We start from the raw sequence: 19855 nt of genomic DNA, 5'->3' as shown, positions 1-19855 counted from the left end.
CGGCCAGGGCTCCAGTAGGTATTTTACACTCATTTGACACATCTGACAATTAGAATTCACCGCATTTTAGGTGCTGGCTGCATGTTAGTGGCGGGGGGTCAGACTTCGGGCAGCGCGGCTCAGAGGTCTGGGAAGGAAGGGCCAGAGGAGGCAGGAAGGCAGCCTGGGGCGGACGGGTCCCTTTCTCTGCTAAGACCCTTGAGGGAGTGGGAGGCTGCCTGTACCCTAAGTTTGGGGAAAGAGATGGAAGGAAAGAGAACTAGTCTGGGCAAATTGCCTATGGAGTTCTGTTTTGAAATGGAATCTTTTGGGGTGACAAGGGTTAATACAATGGTATAGGTTTCAGGGGCACAATTCTGCTTCTACAACACGTCATCTGTACACTGTACCATGTGTCCCAAGTCAAGTCTCCCTCCATCACCATTCACCCGCCCCCTCCCCCGCCCCTTTCCCTCTACCTCCTCCCATCCTCCTTCCCTCTGGCTGTTAAGTTCCTGGTGGTGGACTAATACTTTTGTGGTTCTCAGAGGCTTTGCACCAGCCCTCTAAGGCAGCGATTTTCAACCTTTTCCATCTCGAGGCACACATAAACTAATCACTAAAATCCTACAGCACACCAAAAAGTATATTTTCTGCCAGTCTCACAAAAAAAATAGGTTTAATTGTGATTTGTTCACACTGGACGGCGATTTTTGTATTGGCTGTTGTCATTTTTTTTTAAGATTATAATTTTTTCAAAGATTATTTATTTATTTATTTTATGGCAGAGGGGAAGGGAGGGAGAAAGAGAGGGAGAGAAACATCCATGTGTGGTTGCCTCTCGCGTACCTCCCACCAGGGAACCTGGCCCACAACCCAGGTATGTGTGTGCCCTGACTGGGAATCGAACCGGCGACCCTGTAGTTCTCAGACTGGCACTCAATCCACTGAGCCACACCAGGCAGGGCAGCTCACAGCTTTTTTCAATATCACTTATCTATTAAATGGATCCTTGTGGACTTAAATTACTTTTTTAAAAGATCTTGAGGTGGGTTTTCTTCTCCCATATTTGACGACTGGGATGCTGCAGCCATGTCTGACCGTGGTTTGGCTCCCCAGCCGCAGCACCCCTCTCTCTGAGCCGCCACCAGCGAGGTGACAGTGGCAGGAGGCCAGCCCCAGGCACCCCACAGCCTGGGACAAAGGCTCCTCCGAGTGTCTGAATGTCCTCAATCCTAAACGGAATGTTCCAGACGTGGGTGTCTGGCTATGGAGCCTCACTTTGCAGTTCAATCTTTGTCTTGAACGCCTCCAGAATATTTTCTATTAACACCCGTGACCTGATCCAGGTGGACTCATTAGCGATGCAGAACGTCAGCCCATACCAACTCCTCGCGCTTGCACAGAACCCTTTGGCACAAAGAAGCAAGCCATGCAGCTATCCGGGGGTTGGGGGGTGAGATCCCAGGCGGAGAGAAGAGGAGGTGCAAAGGCCCTGGGGTTAGGGCAGCTTGGCTTGTACAAGGAACTGAAAAGGCGGTGTAGCTGGGGCAGATCAAGGGAGGAAAAGAGAGAACGGAGAGGCTGGGAGAGGAAGGCCATGGTGTGGACATGGGTTATATTATCATCAATTTGATGGAGAGTTTTGAATTAGTGAAGGCCACCTCTCCCCACTTTATCCCTCTGTAGTTGCCAGTTGAATTTAGAATGCGAAGGCTGCTCTGTGGGGTCTGGCCTACCCTCCTCTCCCCCCCACCCTCAAGCACCTTTCACATCTGCCCCATCCTTCTCTTCCTCCAGTTCACACATCATTTCCCCAGAGGCACTTGCCCAACCTCCCAGTCAAAACTGACCTGGACACAGTTATTCTCAATTGCAGCCTCTGTTCGTAGCCTCCGGGACAGTGGTCACAACTAAGAGTCACATATCATATTTGTCCCTGGTTCATTCACTTCCTGCCTGTGTCCTTCACAGGAAGGCAGCCCAGTGAAGGGAGGGAGCAAGCCTGGTCCACATGTTGCTCTACACTCAGCATCTAGCCCCGAGTGCATAAAAACACGCTCCAAAAGAGATCCTATCAGCGCTCAGAGGACCGGACAGGGGAGAGGCTGGAGGCCAGGGATCCAGTGAGGGGAACAGAAAGCAGCAGAGGCAGAGATGGGAAGAGCTGGGCTTTGGTCGGTTAGAGGGAGACAGAGAGAAAGGAAGGGATTCACCAAGCAGAGTCAACTGGATTTGGTGACTGATAGGACGCAGGGAGGGGACAAGAAGAGCACAGCTTTGTTTCCGAGGTGATGAGAGAGCGGGGAACACATTGTCTTAGTTGTTTCAGGCTGCTGTAGCAGAATTCCGGTGGACCAGGTGGCTTATAAGCAACAGGGGTTTCTTTCTCGTGGTCCTGGAGGCTGGGAAGTCCGCGAACGTGGCGCTGGCAGCTTCGGTGTCTGGTGGTGTCCCGTGCTCATGGACGGCTGTCCTCTCACTGCACCGTCACATTGCGGACGCGCGAGGGGGCTCCCTGGGGTGTCTTTTCTAAGGGCACGAATCCCATGCAGGAGGGCTCCACCCTCGTGACCCAATCACCTCTCAAAGGCTCCACTTTTTAAAATTTTTAAAAAAATGTATTGATTTGAGAGAGAAACATTGATTTGTTGTTCCACTTATTTATGCATGCATTGGTTGAATCTTTCCGAGCCCTGACCAGGGATTGAACCCACAACCTTGGTGTATCAGGATAAGGCTCTAACCCACTGAGCTACCTGGCCAGGGGAAAGGCTCCACTTTTTTTTTTTTTTTTTTAAGATTTTACTTATTTGTTTTCAGAGAGAGGGGAGGGGAGGGAGAAAGAGAGGGAGAGACACATCAATGTGAGAGAGAAACATTGACTGATTGCCCTCGGTACGCACCCCAACCAGGGACTGAACCTGCAACCTAGGCATGTGCCTTCACCAGGAATCGAACCCGTGACTCTTCAGTTTGCGGGACGATCCCCAACCACCTGAACAACATCAGCCAGGGCAAGAATGTCATTCTTTGTTCCTCTCTGGCAGTAGAAAGAAAAACGGCATGTGTGACGTCAAACTTGGGGCTTAGTGGAAGAGTCCCAAGGGATCCACGGGAGCACAGTTTTTGTCTTCCTTCACTACAGAAAGAAGAGGCCAGCGGGGATGAACCAACGGTCCTTTCACCTGTTGGGATGGACGACCTTCCTCCTCTACCTCTACGAGACGAGGGGAAGTGAGTATACCGGAAAATAATGGGGTGGATTTGGAAACTGGAAAGAGTGAATGGGCCAACGTAACGACTCCTGGATCCAAGATGGCTTAGTAGAAATCTGGGACAGACCTGGGGTTTGGACCCTTTTTGTCTGGGTCGCCTTCATCCAGGAATGCAATCCACCTGGAAGGAGGAACAATGGCATTGACCTCTTGCGGCTGTTGGAAGACTGAATAGAGTAATGGACACACGCATCTCCCGTGATGCTCAGCACATGGAAGGGGAATGCCGGTACTATGTTCATTAAAAGGGGGGCTCACAATTTCAGTGCACTGAACCCACAGACCCCAACTTGGGCTCCCTTTACACTCTTTTTTAAAAAATTGTGGTAAAATACACAGAACATAAAGTTTACCACTTTAATCATTTTTCAGGGTACTGCTCACTAGTGTTAGGTGCATTGACATTGTGGGGTAACCAACACCCAGGACTCATTTCATTTTGCAACACTAAACCTCTGCCCCATTAAACCACCTCTATTTGCCCCTCCCCACCCCAGACCCCGACCACCGCCACTTAACTTTCTGCCTCTATGAAGTCGACTACTCTAGGTACCTCATATAAATGGAGTCACGCAGTATTTGGCCTTTCGTGACCAGCTTACTCCACTGAGAATGATGTCCTCCAGGTTCGCCTTTGTTGTAGCCTGTGTCAAATTTTTTCTTTCTTTCTTCCTTCCTTCCTTCCTTTTCTCTCTCTCTCTCTCTCTCTCTCTCTCTCTCTTTCTTTCTTTCTTTCTTTCTTTCTTTCTTTCTTTCTTTCTTTCTTTCTTTCTTTCTTTCTTTCTTTTTCTTTCATAGAGGGGAAGGGAGGGAGAAAGAGAGGGAGAGAAACATCAATGTGTGGTTGCCTCTCGCACACCCCCTACTGAAGACCTGGCCCGCAACCCAGGCATGTGTCCTGACTGGGAATCAAACCAGCCACCCTTTGCTTAGTAGGCCGGCACTCAATCCACCGAGCCAAACCAGCCGGAGCTCCCTCTGCACATATTTATAACTCATTGATTTATTTTTTAAAACATATTTTATTGATTATGCTATTACAGTTGTCCTACTTTCCCCCTTTTATTCCCCTCCACCCTGCACACCCCCTCCCACCTGCATTCCCCCCCTTTAGTTCATGTCCATGGGTCATACATATAAGTACTTTGGCTTCTCCATTGCCTATACTATTTTTACTCTCCCCCTGTCTATTTTCTACCTACCATTTATGCTACTTATTCTCTGTACCTTTCCCCCCTCTCTCCCTCCCACTCCCCCACTGATAACCCTCCACGTGATCTCCATTTCTGTGATTCTGTTCCTGTTCTAGTTGTTTGCTTAATTTGTTTTTGTTTTTGTTTTTAGGTTCTGTTGTTAATAGTTGTGAGTTTGTTGTCATTTTACTGTTCATATTTTTTATCTTCTTTTTCTTAGATAAGTCCCTTTAACATTTCATATAATAAGGGCTTGGTGATGATAAACTCCTTTAACTTGATCTTATCTGGGAAGCACTTTATGTGGCCTTCCATTCTAAATGAAAGCTTTGCTGGATAGAGTCATCTTGGATGTAGGTCCTTGCCTTTCATGACTTGGAATACTTCTTTCCAGCCTCTTCTTGCCTGCAAGGTTTCTTTTGAGAAATCAGCTGACAGTCTTATGGGAACTCCTTTGTAGGTAACTGTTCTCTTGCTGCTTCTAAGATTCTCTCCTCTTTCATCTTGGGTAATGTAATTATGATGTGCCTTGGTGTGTTCCGCCTTGGGTTCAACTTCTTTGGGACTCTCTGAGCTTCCTGGACTTCCTGGAAGTCTATTTCCTTCACCAGAGTGGGGAAGTTCTCCTTCATTATTTGTTCAAATAAGTTTTCGATTTCTTGGTCTTCTACTTCCCCTTCTGGCACTCCTATGATTCAGATGTTGGAACATTTAAAGATGTCCTGGAGGTTCCTAAGCTTCTCCTCATTTTTTTGAATTCTTGTTTCTTCATTCTGTTCTAGTTGAATGTTTCTTTCTTCCTTCTGGTCCAAACCATTGATTTGAGTCCCGGTTTCCTTCCCTTCACTGTTGGTTCCCTGTACATTTTCCTTTTTTCACTTTTCATAGCCTTCATTTTTCCCTCTATTTTGTGAACACACTCAACCAATTCTGTGAGCATCCTGATTACCAGTGTTTTCAACTGTGCATCTGATAGGTTGGCTCTCTCTTCATCACTTAGTTGTATTTTTTCTGGAGCTTTGATGTGCTATTTCATTTGGGCCATTTTTTTGGTCTTGGTGACTGTTACATAATAAGGGGTGGAGCCTTAGGTGTCCACCAGGGCGGGGCAACCCAGGTTGCTGCATTGTGACTGTATGTGGGGGAGGGTCCGAGAGGGAACAGTGGTAATTGCTCCATCTCTGCGGGTTTTCAGTCACTTCCCCTGCTACCCTCAATCAAATTGGGCCCTTCTGGTGCTGATTCCTGGGTGGGTGGGTTTGTGAACATTCTAGGACCCTGTGGGTCTCTCCAGAAAACTCTCCTGTGAGGCTGGGAGTTTCTCCCCCTGCCGCCTCAACCCCCTAGGGGTTTTCAGTCCGGGGTTTGAGGCTTCATTTCCCTGCACTGGAGCCCTGGGTTGTGGGTCTGTCTCACTCCCCAGTTGTTCCTCCTGGTTCATCTGCCCGTGAATGTGGGATGGCCTGCTCTGCCAGATGCCACCTTGCTGTGTGTCCTCTCCACCTGGCTGCCCATCTCCGCCCCTCCTACCGGTCTGGATGAATGTTTCTCCTTTAACTCCTTGGTTGTCAGACTTCCATACAGTTCGATTTTCTGGCAGTTCTGGTTGTTTTTTGCTTTTAAATTTGTTGTTGTCCTTCTTTTGGTTCTACAAGGACCTACGCGTCCATCTTGGCCGGGAGTCCTAAACTCATTTATTCCATATGTATCTGTTGAGTGATTCCTAAGGGCCTGGCACATAACTAGGGTCCAGAAACATAGCAATAAATAAAACCCAAGCCTCACACTCAGAGAACTCACAGTGACTTGGAGTGACAGATATGCCAATAGGTAATTATATTCTTTTTCTTTTTTAATCCTCATGCTAGGATATGTTTTTATTGATTTTAGAGGGAGTAGAAGGGGGAGAGAGAGAAACATCGATGTGAGAGAGAAACATCAGTCGATTGCCTATTGTATGTGCTCCTACTGGGTGTATGGGATGATGCTCCAACCAGGTAAGCTACCTGGCCAGGGTGATAACTATAGTCTTTTAAGAATTGGTGAGTACACTTATGGAGATTGGTTCTGAGTACTGTAAGAGTGAAGAAGGGTGTTAAACCAGACTGGACCAAGCCTCAATGGGTGGGGGGCAGGGAGGGAAGCTAGGAAGAGAGGAAACTCACTCGGGGCAGGGCAAAGGGCAGGAGCAAAACCCCAAAGGCAGGAGAGTGGGGAGTAAGGTCAAGGAAATGTTAACCAGGGATTGAGAACCAAGAGGGCAGCAGGGCCCCGATTATGGAGGATTTTGACCCAGTTAAGAAGATGAGGCCATCTGCTGGATTACTTTGCAGATGGCTAATAGTGCCTATTACATGTTGATGTTTACGAACAAGTCCCAAGGATAACCTTCATTCTCGGCACAGGGGGCATCTGCCTGCCTGCCCTCCCCTCACCCCCAGCATCCCGCAGACTCAGTGATGCCCATGGCTGAGGAACATCATCAATGGTGGTGACGATGACAATGGTGATGAAGATGACAGGGATAGTTTGCATTTGTTGAGCAGCCACGCTCCAGGTGCTCTGCCGGGCACTTTCCAAATCGTAACTGGTTTAATCCTGGTAGCGCCAAGACCAAACAGGTCCGAGATCTAGAGGAGACCCAGAGGCGGAAAGGGCAACATTACTTAAGGAACCCTAGAGTATCCCCCATTGGCGAGGCACAAAGATGGAGCTCCGCCTCTCCCACTCACTCCCCAAACCTCCCATATCCCCGTCATGGTCTTTGCCAGGTTATCAGGGTAAGAATCTGATCCAGGACAAGAGGGGACTCCTAGGCTGAAGACAGAGGCTGTGCCCTGCCCACCTGTATGAGTGAGGGGCCAGCTGTTGTAACAAGCAGCTCACGGCAGTCGGTGGCTGGACCAAATGGAGTTCGGGTTGGACTCAGTGAACACTCAGTGTGGGTGTGTGGTGGGACGCCTCTTTTCTTGTGATTCGGAGACACGGGATCCTTCTGTACTGTGGCCCCACCATCCCCGAGGGCCGCAGCATTCTCGGCAGCGTCCTCTTTATTAGAATGTTTCAGCCTTGGCATCTGGGGCTGGTGACTGTGTTCTGGAGGGCTGTCCCATGCCTGGGAAGATGTTTAGCAACATCCCTGTCTCAGTAGATACCAGCAGCCCAGCTGCCATCCCTCCCTCCCAGCTATCACAGGCCAAAGTGTCCCCAAACCTTGTCTGGTGGCCCCTGGGGAGGAGCATGACCGCCCTTTCTTCTCCATCGGAGCCAGCTGGCAGACAGAGGAAGATGGGAGCGTGGAGCACGGCTTGGAGTGTTTATTTCTTACCATTTCTGCCCATATTCTATGAGTTATAATTTAGTCACGTGGTCCCACGGAACCATGAAGAAGCTGAAGAGTAGATCCGAGCTATGAGCCCAGAAAGAAAAGGACGCTGGGTTCATAAGCACATGGAAGCGTTGCCTCGCCATCTTTGTAACGTGAGCAAACACCTGGGCACACACAGGCACACGGACAGATGTGTGCACACCCACATACGCAACCTATCACAGCGTCTTACTCATGGTAACTCGTCCTTATATGGGGAGAGAAAGGGGGAGATGCCTAAACAAAGGCCAGCGGGAAGCCGTGATCCTGGACCAGTGGACGAAAAGTCCAAGTTCTCATCCTAGTTCTGGTTAAAAAAAAGAAAGAAGGCGTTGGTCTTGACCAGTGTGGCGCAGTTGGTTGGGCGCCGTTCCCACAGGGCAAAAGGCCATGGGTTCAATTTCCAGTCAGGACACATGCTTGGGTTGTGGGTTCGGTCCCCAGTGTGAGAGGCAACCAATCGATGTTTCTCTCCCTCTTTCTCCCTCCCTTTCCCTTTCTCTAAAAGTAAATAAATAGGTGTTAACTTTAAATGATTCTTTATCTCATGGGGGTCTTCATTTCCTTCTCCATGAAATCAAGACTTTGGGCTAGAACAGCATTTTTTTTTTAAATTTTACTTTTTAATTACAGTTGACACTCAGTTTTATTTTATATTAGTTCCAGGTGTACAGCATGGTGGTTAGACAGTTAGAGAATTTATGATCCCTCCGATAATTCAAGTACCCGCCTGGCCCCATACATAATTATTACAGTATTACTGACCACGTCCCTGTGCCGAATTCTACATCCCCGTGACTATTTGTAATGCCAGCTTGTACTTCTGACTCCCTTTGCCTTTTTCACCCCGATACCCTATCCCCCACCCATCTGGCAACAACCAGTTTTAGACAAGCACTTCTCAAGATGCGTTTCAGGGACCATTAGTCTCTAGTGCTATTGGGTAGAAAAAGAAAGAGAGGGAAGGAGAAAGTAAGTAAGTAAGTAAGTAAGGAAGGAAGGAAGGAAGGAAGGAAGGAAGGGAAAAGGGAGGGAGGGAGGGAAAGAAAGAGAGAGAGTAGAAGGGGGCGGGAGAGAGAGGGGGGGGGGGAGAGAGAGAGAAGGAGCAAGCCCTGGCTGGTGTGGCTCAGTGAATTGAGTGCCGGTCTGTGAACCAAAAGATGGCCTGTTGGATTCCTGGTGAGGGCACATGCCTGGGTTGTGGGCCAGATCCCCAGTAGGGGGCGTACGAGAAGCAACTGATGGATGTATCTCTTGCACACTGATGTTTCTCTCCCTTTCTTTCTCCCTCCCCCTGCCTCTCTAAAAAGTAAATAAATAAGACCTTAAAAAATAAATAAATAAATAAATAAATAAAAGACAACCCAGTATACTCTGTGCCTCCCTTGCAAACCCACTACCCATTTGCATATTGACCCTTCCCATGAGCCCTTCAGGAAAGAAACCTGCTTATTTCCCACGGTGTTTCCCAAACTTATTTTATTCCGTCAGTTACTTTGTAAGCACCTACTGTGAGCAAGTGACTGTTTTAGGTTCTGAGGATACATTGTGTAAAAGACAAAGTTCCCATCTTCCTACAGAAACATAGAAAGGTCAAAGGTTGTGCTCCCCAAATATTTGCCACCTCTGCACACCGCCAGCACCCTTACTTACTCAACACTTGTGTTAAAGGCGCTCACTCTCTTTTTTAAATTTAGTGTTTTATTTTTCAATTCCAGTTGATATTCAACATTATTTTATATTAGTTCCAGGTGTACAGCATGGTGATGAGACAGCTCTGCAATTTGCAAAATGATCCCCCCGATAATGTTAGTGCCCGCCCCTGTAAATGAGCTCATTTTCTTCACTTTAATACATTTATTCTAAAAGAAGAGTTAACCTCAGCCCTGTAATTCACTAGTGCTTGCCATAAATAGGAAGTGCAAATAAAAACAAATACTACAGCCCTGGCTGGTGTAGCTCAGTGGATTAAGCACAGGCTTGAAAAGCAAAGGGTTGCCAGTTCAATTCCCAGTCAGGGCACATGCCTGGGTTGGGGGCTGGGTCCCCAGTAGGGGGTGTGTTCAAGGCAACCACACATTGGTGTTTCCCTCATTCTCCCTCCCTTCACCTCTCTCTAAAAATAAGTAAGTAAAACCTTTTAAAAAACCCAAAATCCTGTGATCAAACTTACTAGATACTTTTGTCCAAGCCCCGCCCTCCTTTTTGTTAAAAGGGGCGATTAATAAGTATCCAAGGTGTGATGTAGAAAGACCAGCATTACATGGGAGCTTTCTCTTTTGTAGAATCAGAAGGACTGGAAAAGGAAATTGCTTTTCAGTCTGTGTTTCAAAATGATTTAACGTGTGACCTTGTGACCCACCAAATGGATGCCATGCGGCATCGGTGGGGCCCACTCTGAGAAACAGCCTAGCTCGGCTGCCTTCGCTGTTTATGAAGCGCTTCCCTGATACTCTGGCTGCGAACGGGAACCGGGCACGCCCTCATCCGTCTGTAGGAAGCTGGCTGCCAGGACCGCAGGGGCAGCCTTCGGACGACTGCAAGAGCCAAGCCCAGACTCAGCCTTGGCTCCCGCATGGTGACGGGCGCCCTCCTGTTTTGTCCTTCTCTTCTTCAGATGACTAGGCCATGTGCGTCTTTCCCTTCACCTACAAGGGGTCTGTCTACTTCTCTTGCACCAGAAGCAGGAGCTTCTCGCCGTGGTGTGCAACCAGAGCCGTGTACGACGGGCAGTGGAAGTCGTGCTTGGTGGAAGGTGAGTGGAGCCCGCTGTCCCGCTGGCGGGTTTCTGGAAATGAGGGATTTCGAAGGAGACTGTGTGAATGCGCGTAACGGGGTCACGTTTTCGTGGAGAAATTAAAATAACGCATGCGTGCCTAGGAAATGCTCTGGGAAGCCAAACACTGAATGTTAGCAATGGGTACTAATGTTCACAAGACAGTGTATAAAACACTGTCCCCCACCGGTGTGGCTCAGTTAGTTGGAATGTCGTCTCCTACATCAGACAGTTGCGGGTTCGATCCCCAGTCGGGGCGCGTATGGGAGCCAACCAATCGATGTTTCTCTCTCACATCTGATGTTTCTCTTTCTCTCGCTCCTTTCCCCTCTCTGTAAAAGCAATGAGAAAAATGTCCTTGGGTGAGGATTTCTAAAAAACCGTGCTTTCTAAATGGAGGGATGATAAACCCAGTCACCAGAGAGAACCATAGTATTCTCTGTCTCTTTCTTAATTTTCTAAATTAATACGGAAAAGATGAAACAAACTGCCCAAGAAAAGGGAAAGGAGAGGTTCAGTTCACTTTTTCTCGGAGACCAAGACATGTCCGACGGTTACGTGAGTTCTCTTTTTCGTGCACAGGACAAAAGATATTTAGTTTGTTTTAACCGATATCCTATTGTTGGACATTTCAATTGTTCTCCTAGTGTCCAGCTTTTGAATATTTATGATTTACTTTCTCTGGTATCACTGTCCTTGACTTTTGGATCACATACCCCTGTTTTATAATAAATATAACATCCCTTTTACCATCTTGACATGGATTTTATAAATAACATTACCTATCTATACTCATCGTTTCAGAATAAAATCACATAATTACTCAACTGTAATATAAGACAAATAAAATGAAAGCAATTGATCCTAAAGGAATAAGCGTGCATGACTATAACTAACCTGAAAGACATTAAAAGACATTAAAAGCCAGAGACTTGAGCCTCCAAGCAGAATCTCTTTGATCACAAGAGCTAAAAATGACTACATTAGAAAAGCCCTCATACGTGGAAAAACCAAATCCTAACCCGGAAGCAACACCACCGCTCCAGACTCGAAGACTTCCACTCCAGTTCCAACCATGCAAATCTGGATCCCCTGGTTGCAACTGAATTACAAAACTAGAAATAGGCATTTGCTTTTAATTCTGGGGCGAACGAAGGTCCCCAAACATTCTTAAGACACATGAAAGGGGGCAAAACTCTGCCCAAAGTGGACATGTAGACACACCCAGGGACTAGAGAGACTTATTTCCACTATAACACCATGGCGAGCAAATTAAGGAAGCCAACCACCTGCCTTTGATTAAGTCCCTCTCAGCCCAACCACCCGGGGCTCCTGTGTGGATAAAGGCTGGCCTTTGCATCTTCTTTCTCAGCTCTGGTTTCTGAGCCAGCAAGGCTCTTTGGACTGTAATGGACAGCTTTCTCACCACCTCTTAACAGCTTTCACATCTCAGCTGTGCGCCCCAAAGGCGGGGAAGCGGTGGTCCCCGGGCATTCCCAAGCACTGCCTCGTGAGTGCTGCGCGGCGCTGTCTTGCCCATTGGCAGGCTTCCTCAGTGAGGACGAGATGCTCCCACTGCACAGACCAGAGACGCGGGCATCATCCCTGATTCTTCTTTTCCTCCAACCCCACGTCTAATCCGCCAACTAGCCTGTTAGCTCTGCCTTCAAAACAGATGCCGACACCAGCTTCTTCCCATCTCTCCAGTTTCCACCCTTCTCCAAACCACCATCAGCTCTTTGCTTGAAAAATTATTTGCTAACTGATTGCTCCAAATTCCACTCACCTTCCTCTAATCTAGCCCCATCAGCCAAAGACACCTTTTTTAGAATGCTCACGCCCCTCCATGCCTCCATCACACTTAGGAGAATGTCCTTACCCCCAATAGCCAAAGCGATCTTGAGGAAAAAAAAAAAAAGCTGGAGGCTTCACACTTCCTGATTTCAAACTATGTTACAAAGCTATAGGAATCAAAACAGGATTGTACTGGCATAAAAACAGACACATAGATCAATGGGCCAGGATAGAGAGCCCAGAAATAAATTTATGCACATATGGTCAATTAATTTATGACAAAGGAGCCAAGAAGATAAAATGGGGAAAGGATAGACTCCTCAATAACTGGTGTTGGGAAAATGGGACAGCTGCACGTAAAAATAAAAATTAAAAAAAAGAAAAGAAAAGGAAAGTAAGCAACTCGACCCCATATCTTACACCATACACACAAACGAATTCAAAATTATTAAAAACTTGAATGTAGGACCTGAAATCATAAAACTCCCAGAAGAAAACATAGGCGGTAAGCTCCTAGACGCTGGTCTTGGAAATGATGTTTTGGATTTGACACCAAAAGCCAAGGCAACAAAAACAAGGGGGGTTTCATAAACTCGAAAGCTTCCCTAGAGCCAAGGAAACCATCACCAAAATGAAAAGACAACGTATGGAATGGAAGAAAATATTTGCAAATCACATATCTGAAAAGGGGTTATTATTCCAACTATATAAAAAACACATACAACTCAATAAGGGAAAAAGACAGAAAGAAACCCTCCCACCTTGGTTTGCTTTGCATGACCTTGTCCTTCTCCATCCTCATCTCCTACCCCTCAAATCCTTATCTGCTGAGCTCCAGCTGCAGCTGTTGTCATGCTTCTGGAACATTCTGAACTCCTTCCCATCTGTGAACTCCTTGCACTGTTATTCCCTCCACCTGCAAGTCACTCCCCCAGATTTTTGCATGGCTGGGTCTCTTCTCAAATGTCACCTGTTCCTTCCCTCACCCCTGCACCTATGACAGCCCCTCCGTCATTCCCAGATGAGCCAGAAACCCTCACTGTGCGGGAGCAAATCCACCCACGATAAACGTCATGTCAGAAACTCCCTTTGTTGGAGTGCCTCTGTGGCGGGAAGTTCAGTCTGTTTCATGGAAGCTGCAGTAAGGCACCAGCGCCCACGTGGTAACTTCCTATATCTGACTTCACTGACATTTGACGTTGTTCTGCAGTCTCAGATTTTTTCTTATATCAACATCTTGACTTCATCTGTTGATCATAAACCACTAAAAAGCTCTGGTCTCGACTTTATTCCCACTGATCTTTTGGTGATTGTGACAGATTAGTTTTATAAGACACTAGGTTTGTTCAAAGGGGACGCCATGGGTTGAGATTGGGAACTCTATTGGGGAAGGTTTTGGGGTTTCTTTTTTTTCCAGTCCTCACCCCAAGACACCTTTTCACCACCTCTGGAGAGAGAGGAAGGGGGAGGGAAGAAAGAGAGAGAGAGAAAGAAAAACATCGATGACAGAGAGAAGCATCGATTAGTTGCCTCCTGGTCACCCAGGCAGGGATCAAACCCTCAACCCTTCGGTTTCGAGACAACACACTAGCCAACTGAGCCACAGTGGCCAGGGCTGATTGGAGAAGCTTTGAAAGCACATGGAGTAGGCTTTCTTTACCAAATGCGTGATGAAACGAATGGATCAAACGCATGTATAAAACCTGATGTGTGGTCCTGTGCTTTGGTGTTTGTTGATTGATGGATTGATTGGTGATTGATTGACTGTCCTGTGAACGACCAGACAGTGAAAGCACTTGTGGGCTGCTTCCCATACAGATTACCCACGATGCGTCTTCCCCTTCATCTACCGAGGAAAGTCCTATCACAGCTGCACCACGGAGGGCAGCTTCTTTGGGAAGCTGTGGTGCTCAGTCACCTCCAGCTTTGATGAGAAGCATCAGTGGAAATACTGTGAAGTCAACGGTAAGGGCCAGGATGGGGCACGTGGTGGACAGGTGGGTGGCAAGCGGTGAACCTCATAGGGGCGTGGTGGCAAGGTGGGGAGCAAAGCACTAGGAGAGATACTTCCAAGGACCAGGGGTCTTCTCAGAGAGCACGCAGTGACAGCCACAGGGCACAGGAATGTCCTGAGGCCACGTTCTCCCGAGTCCCAACAAGCCAGCTGCCCCGACAACCAAACCCATGGGCGGTAGTCCTGATATTGGTTTTCAAGTATTTCTGTTTCTAGATTGACAATCTAGTCCTCGGACAGTGCCAAACCTTACCTGCATTTCAGCGCAGTTTAATATCTCATCTCCATTCTACGCCTCCTCTTCACTTAATAATGACCTCCATTCGTTCTAGCACCCCCTCCGTATTAGACTGTGGTCCGGGAGCTCTTTACACACGATCCCACTGCATCTTTCCAGGGAAGCTCTGTTATGAGATGCTGTTTTCCCCCTAAGTCAATACACAGCCCCAGTAAAATTAAGTCCTGCCCAAGGTCACACTCCTAGGTGAAGTCAGAGTTAGAATTTGAATTCAAGTCCCTAAGGATCCAAGGCCCACGTTTGCTCACCACGTTCCCTCCATAGAAGCGAAAATGCATGCGAGGTACTCAACTCACGAGCACACTTATTCCTGTGTAAAATGCCAGTTGTGTTCTTCCCTTAGCACACAACACAACCTAATTTTATCCTAGCCCTAGTCACCCACCACTCGTGTCCTTGACGCTAAACCAGCCTTATCCTTAAATCTCACCATAACTCTGTCTTACCTCTGAACTCAATTTTCATCCAAGTCCATTTCCATTCTTAACTCTAAATTCTATCCACACGCTCATCATTTTAGGTATTTTGAAATCCTAAACCAACCAAATGGATTAAGATATCAATTTTATGATAATATCATAACACTGTGTACAGTTCTAAATCCACCTCAAATCTTATTGCAAGTCAACTTGCCCTGGCTGGTGTGGCTCATTGGATTGAGCACTGGCCTGCAAATCAAAGGGTCGTCAGTTTGATTCTCAGTCAGGGTACAGGCCTGCGTTGCGGGCCAGGTCCCCAGTAGGCAGGTGGATAGGCAAGGTGGAACACTCCTACTTCTTCGTCATGTGGTATGTTCGAAACACCGCGACAGGCCTTTTATGAAAATGAACTCTAATCGTTACAAAAACCTTTGAAGTCAGCCTTAGTGTCCTGATTTTGCAGGGAACAAGCTGACTAAGAGAAGAAATGGCTTTCCCAAGGCTGAGGAAGAAGCCAGAGCTAAAATGTACCTTCCCTTCCAGGACCTATTCTTGAGCATCTGTCTGGTGCTTTAGGCAAATCCTAATGTCTCCCCCCATCTAATTTGGGTCTGAGGAGCTTGCATCACATGAAGGATAAACAGAAGTTTAGATATTAAAGGTAGAGTCAACTTATGATAATATATTTTAAAAGATTTTATTTATTTATTTTTAGACAGAGTGGACGGGAGGGAGAAAGAGAGGGAGAGAAACATCTATGTGTGGTTGCCTCCTGCACGCCCCCCACAGGGGACCTGGCCCGAAACCCAGGCGTGTGCCCTGACTGGGAACCAAACCTGCAAGCCTTTGCTTTCGCAGGCCCACGCTCAATCCACTGAGCTATACCAGCCAGGGCCAGAAATCTTGCTCTTAATCACTAGGCGGTTCTGCCTTTAAACCCCAGTCCCCTTAGTCTAATTCAGGCTTTTCCTGGAACCCCACTGAAGCAGCCTGCTAACTAGGCAATGTGGGGTTTATCACACACCAGAGTTAGGGAGGGTGACAATTCACGGGGTCTTAATAGCACCTGAAAGAGAGGTCGGGATGTCAATGAGGTTTGGGGGTCTTTCGATGTGGGGATGTGATGAAAATTGGGTGTGGGTAATAATACAATAGTTTAGAGTCGGTGGTCTTGACATGGTGAAGTTTCTGAGAAGGATTCAAAGTGTCTTGAAGAATAAATAGTCTTTAAAAAAAAATTTTAATCCTCACCCAAGAACATGTTTCTATTGATTTTATAGAGGGAGGAATGGAGAGAGAGACAGAGAGAGAGAGAGAGAGAGAGAGAGAGAGAAACATTGATCTGAGAGAGAAACATCAATTATTTGCCTTCTGTATATACCCTGACTGGGGATCAAACCTGCAACCCCTTGGGGCACGGGGCAATGCTCCAACCAACTGAGCCACCTGGTCAGGGCTAAAACTTTTTTTTAAAAGATTTCATTTATTTATTTTAGAGAGTGGAAGGGAGGGAGACAGAGAGGGAGAGAAACATCAATGTGTGGTTGCCTCTTGCATGCCCTGGACGGGGGACCTGGCCTGCAACCCAGGCATGTGCCCTGACTAGGAATCGAACCAGCGACCCTTTGATTCGCAGGCCGGCACTCAATCCACTGAGCCACATCAGCCAGGGCCATTTTTTAAAATATATTTTTCAATTACACTTGAAGAGTAAGTCGCCTTTTGATGCAATTTATTGAAAAGTTGAAAGGTCCGATGTTTATGTAAATGGCTTTTTTTTTTAAAGTTCCTAAGATGAACCATAAAGTTATTTGCAGCTTTTCTCTTCGCAGGAAAGAATTCCCTAGAAGAGTAGAGCGGTGTTGAGGAAGCCCAGGGGAACAGTAAAGCCTTGTTACTTAGTAAACTGAGTGCGCGTCAATAGCTGGGGTTCTCGCTCACCTGTAAAGCGGGGATAATAACATCACAGGAGGGTGTTCGCGAGTGTTCAGTGTTACACTTCCTCTCGCGGGACAAAGCGTGGCCCATCGCTGGCGCGTGATGAACGGGAACCCTGGGCACCACCTCTTCGTGCCCGCTCACCTTTGCGCGGTCATTTTCAGAGTGGGGGGGGGGAACTCCGTCAGCAAGCCGTGCATCTTCCCCTCCACCTACAGAAATAGCGTGATCTCTGAGTGCCTCGAGGACGAAAACAACAAGCTCTGGTGCCCAACCACGGAGAACACGGACAAGGACGGGAAGTGGAGTCTCTGCGCCGACACCCGTAATCGGGGGGCGGGGACTGAGCGGGTGTGGGCAGACCCCTTCGTTAATTCACTCATCAAACGCCCACTGTGTGGGGCTCTGGGGACACTGTGTGGAATAAGGCAGAGTCCTGCCCTCCGTGGTTTGATGAACAGGTAGCATAAACGATACTATTTCTAAGGTTTAAAAAAAATTTTTTTCTAGCCCTGGCTGGTGTGGCTCAGTGGATTGAGCACCGGCTTGTGAACCAAAGGGTCTGCGGCTCCATTCCCAATCAGGGCACGTGTCTGGGTTGCAGGCCAGGTCCCCAGTAGGGGGTGCCCAAGAGGCAACCAAACATTAATATTTCTCTCCCTCTCTTTCCCCTCCCTTCCTCTCTCTCTATCTAAAAATAAATAAATAAATAAAATTTGAAAAAATCTATTCCTAAGAAAACTAAGAAAACTAGAAGAGTAAGAAAGCCAGCTCTTAGGATGTTAGGAGATACACTTCTAGCCAGTGAAGAAAAGAACGCTGAGCAGAAGCAAGGTTGCTATGTTAGATACAACGTCCATTAATATCTAAAGGGCTACCAAACCTTTGGGGCTGTCTCGTCCACCAGACAGGAATTATCGGCATCACTATTGAACAAAAATCATGCACAGGGTATTAATCTTCTACAAGTTACAGCGTTGGGGCCTCCAATCACCAATCACAGCAGACAGGGGGTCAGACAAAGTCCTGCTTCCTAGAGCAGGCGTCTGCAAACTCCACCCGCCGATGGGCCAGATCCTGACCAACGCTCGTTTTTGTTCAGTCCAAAATCTGAGAATAGTTTTTCCATTTTTTAATATGGTTGGATAAAACAAGAGGAATCCTGTTTCGTGACGGGTGAGAGTGTCATGAAATTTGAAGTTCAAGGTCCATCGATAGAGGATTTTATTAGAACACAGCCACGCCCATTTACTTCGGGGCGGTTGATGGCGAGTGAAAAATCGAGGCAGACACTGCGTGATGGGCAAAGCTGAAAATGCCGGCCGCCCGGCCCTTTCCACAAAGCTTGTTGACGCTGCGCCAGAGAATCGGGTGACTCACAGGGCTTGACCTTGTCAGCAGACAAGGGTCTAGAGTGACATGAAAAGGTCATGTGCCAAACTTTTGGCCCTATTTCAAGTTCTTAATTAAAAAAAAAAAAAATCCCCACCCGAGGATATGTGGTATGTGTACTGATTTTAGAGAGAAAGTGAGAAAGAGACAGACAGACAGACAGAGACAGAGAGACATCAATTGGTGCCTCCTCTCTGTGCCCGAGCGGGGATCAAGCCCACGACCTTGTTGGTGTACAAGACGGTGCTCCAGCCTGCAAATCGACCCGGCCAGGGCAGCCCTTTTCAAGAAACATTTTTCTTACCAGCCTATAATTTGTGCCTAAAGGAAGCTCACCCATTATTAACATGTGCATTTTCTCTGGGAGGCACAGCACCATCCCTTGCACCCGGGAACGCTGGCCAGCACTCCGACTTGGGGCCATTTAAAACAGTGAAATCTGCCCCCCCTTCCCCCCTACCAAAAGCACAAAAATGCAAAAAGGGAAGGACCACGTGGGCCACAACCAGGAGGAACCTGTTCACAATTCGAGGGGGAGACCAGAGGGCAGAGGGCTGCCTCCGGGCTTCAGGGAGGAGCGTGGGTGTGGGGGGCTCAAATTGCCCGCCGCTCTGCTGTCCACAAACGACCTACCATGAGGATCGATTTGGGGGGCCCAAGTAAACTTTAGCGGGGAGGCAAATCCACAATTGGAGATCTGTGAATAAAGAGGACCCACCTGAATTTATCCTCTGAGTGCCTCCACTCTGCTGCTCCCCAGTTCTTCCCCCCAACACCCCCAGAACCCCTTGCGTTTTTCACTCTGCCCTTGGTCCCCAATACCATCCCCCACCCTTCCCCAAGTTCGGAACCCAAATAACTTTTGGAAGGAAGAGAATTCCTCTGACATTTAGGTTCAGGTCAGCATTCCCCACCTCCAACGGGAGTACCGGGGCGGTGCCAGGACACCCGACCACGTTCCCAAAGCTTTGCCCTAGCACAAAGGCCTGGGATAACCACCCTCTCTCCTCTGCTTCTTCCAAGGAATTTCCTCCTTGGTTCCCGGCTCTCCCTGCCACTTCCCATTCAACTATAAAAACAAGAATTATTTTAACTGCACTAGCAAAGGATCCAAGGAGAACCTTTCCTGGTGTGCAACCTCTTACAACTATGAGGAGGACGGCACCTGGGTGTACTGCTGATGCAGAGGTAAGACAGGTGTTCTGCCTGGGTGCCTCCTGCACGCCAGGGCTGGAGCAGGCACCGGCTGGGAGGGCGTGGCTGATGGGAAAGGGAGGCGAGGGAGCACAGCTGGGGCGTTGCTGGGGCGAAGGCCGGGTCTGTTCCTTCCAGCAGGGCTGCTGTTCCCAGCAAGGTGAACTCTGTTTCTCAGAGATAGAGGGTGTTGTGTGGGGGAGGGGGGGCGGT

General features: G+C 47.8%; 1 pseudogene; it reads left to right on the top strand.

The window, feature by feature from the left end:
• Positions 1–3146: 3146 nt before the first annotated feature.
• Positions 3147–19745, top strand: LOC128779725 (epididymal sperm-binding protein 1-like; annotated as a pseudogene).
• Positions 19746–19855: the final 110 nt, after the last annotated feature.

The sequence above is a fragment of the Desmodus rotundus genome, chromosome 12, assembly GCF_022682495.2.
Source record: "Desmodus rotundus isolate HL8 chromosome 12, HLdesRot8A.1, whole genome shotgun sequence".
Classification (NCBI taxonomy): domain Eukaryota; kingdom Metazoa; phylum Chordata; class Mammalia; order Chiroptera; family Phyllostomidae; genus Desmodus; species Desmodus rotundus.
The sequence above is the reverse complement of the archived record's forward strand: the minus strand, read 5'-3'. Positions and strand labels throughout refer to the sequence as shown.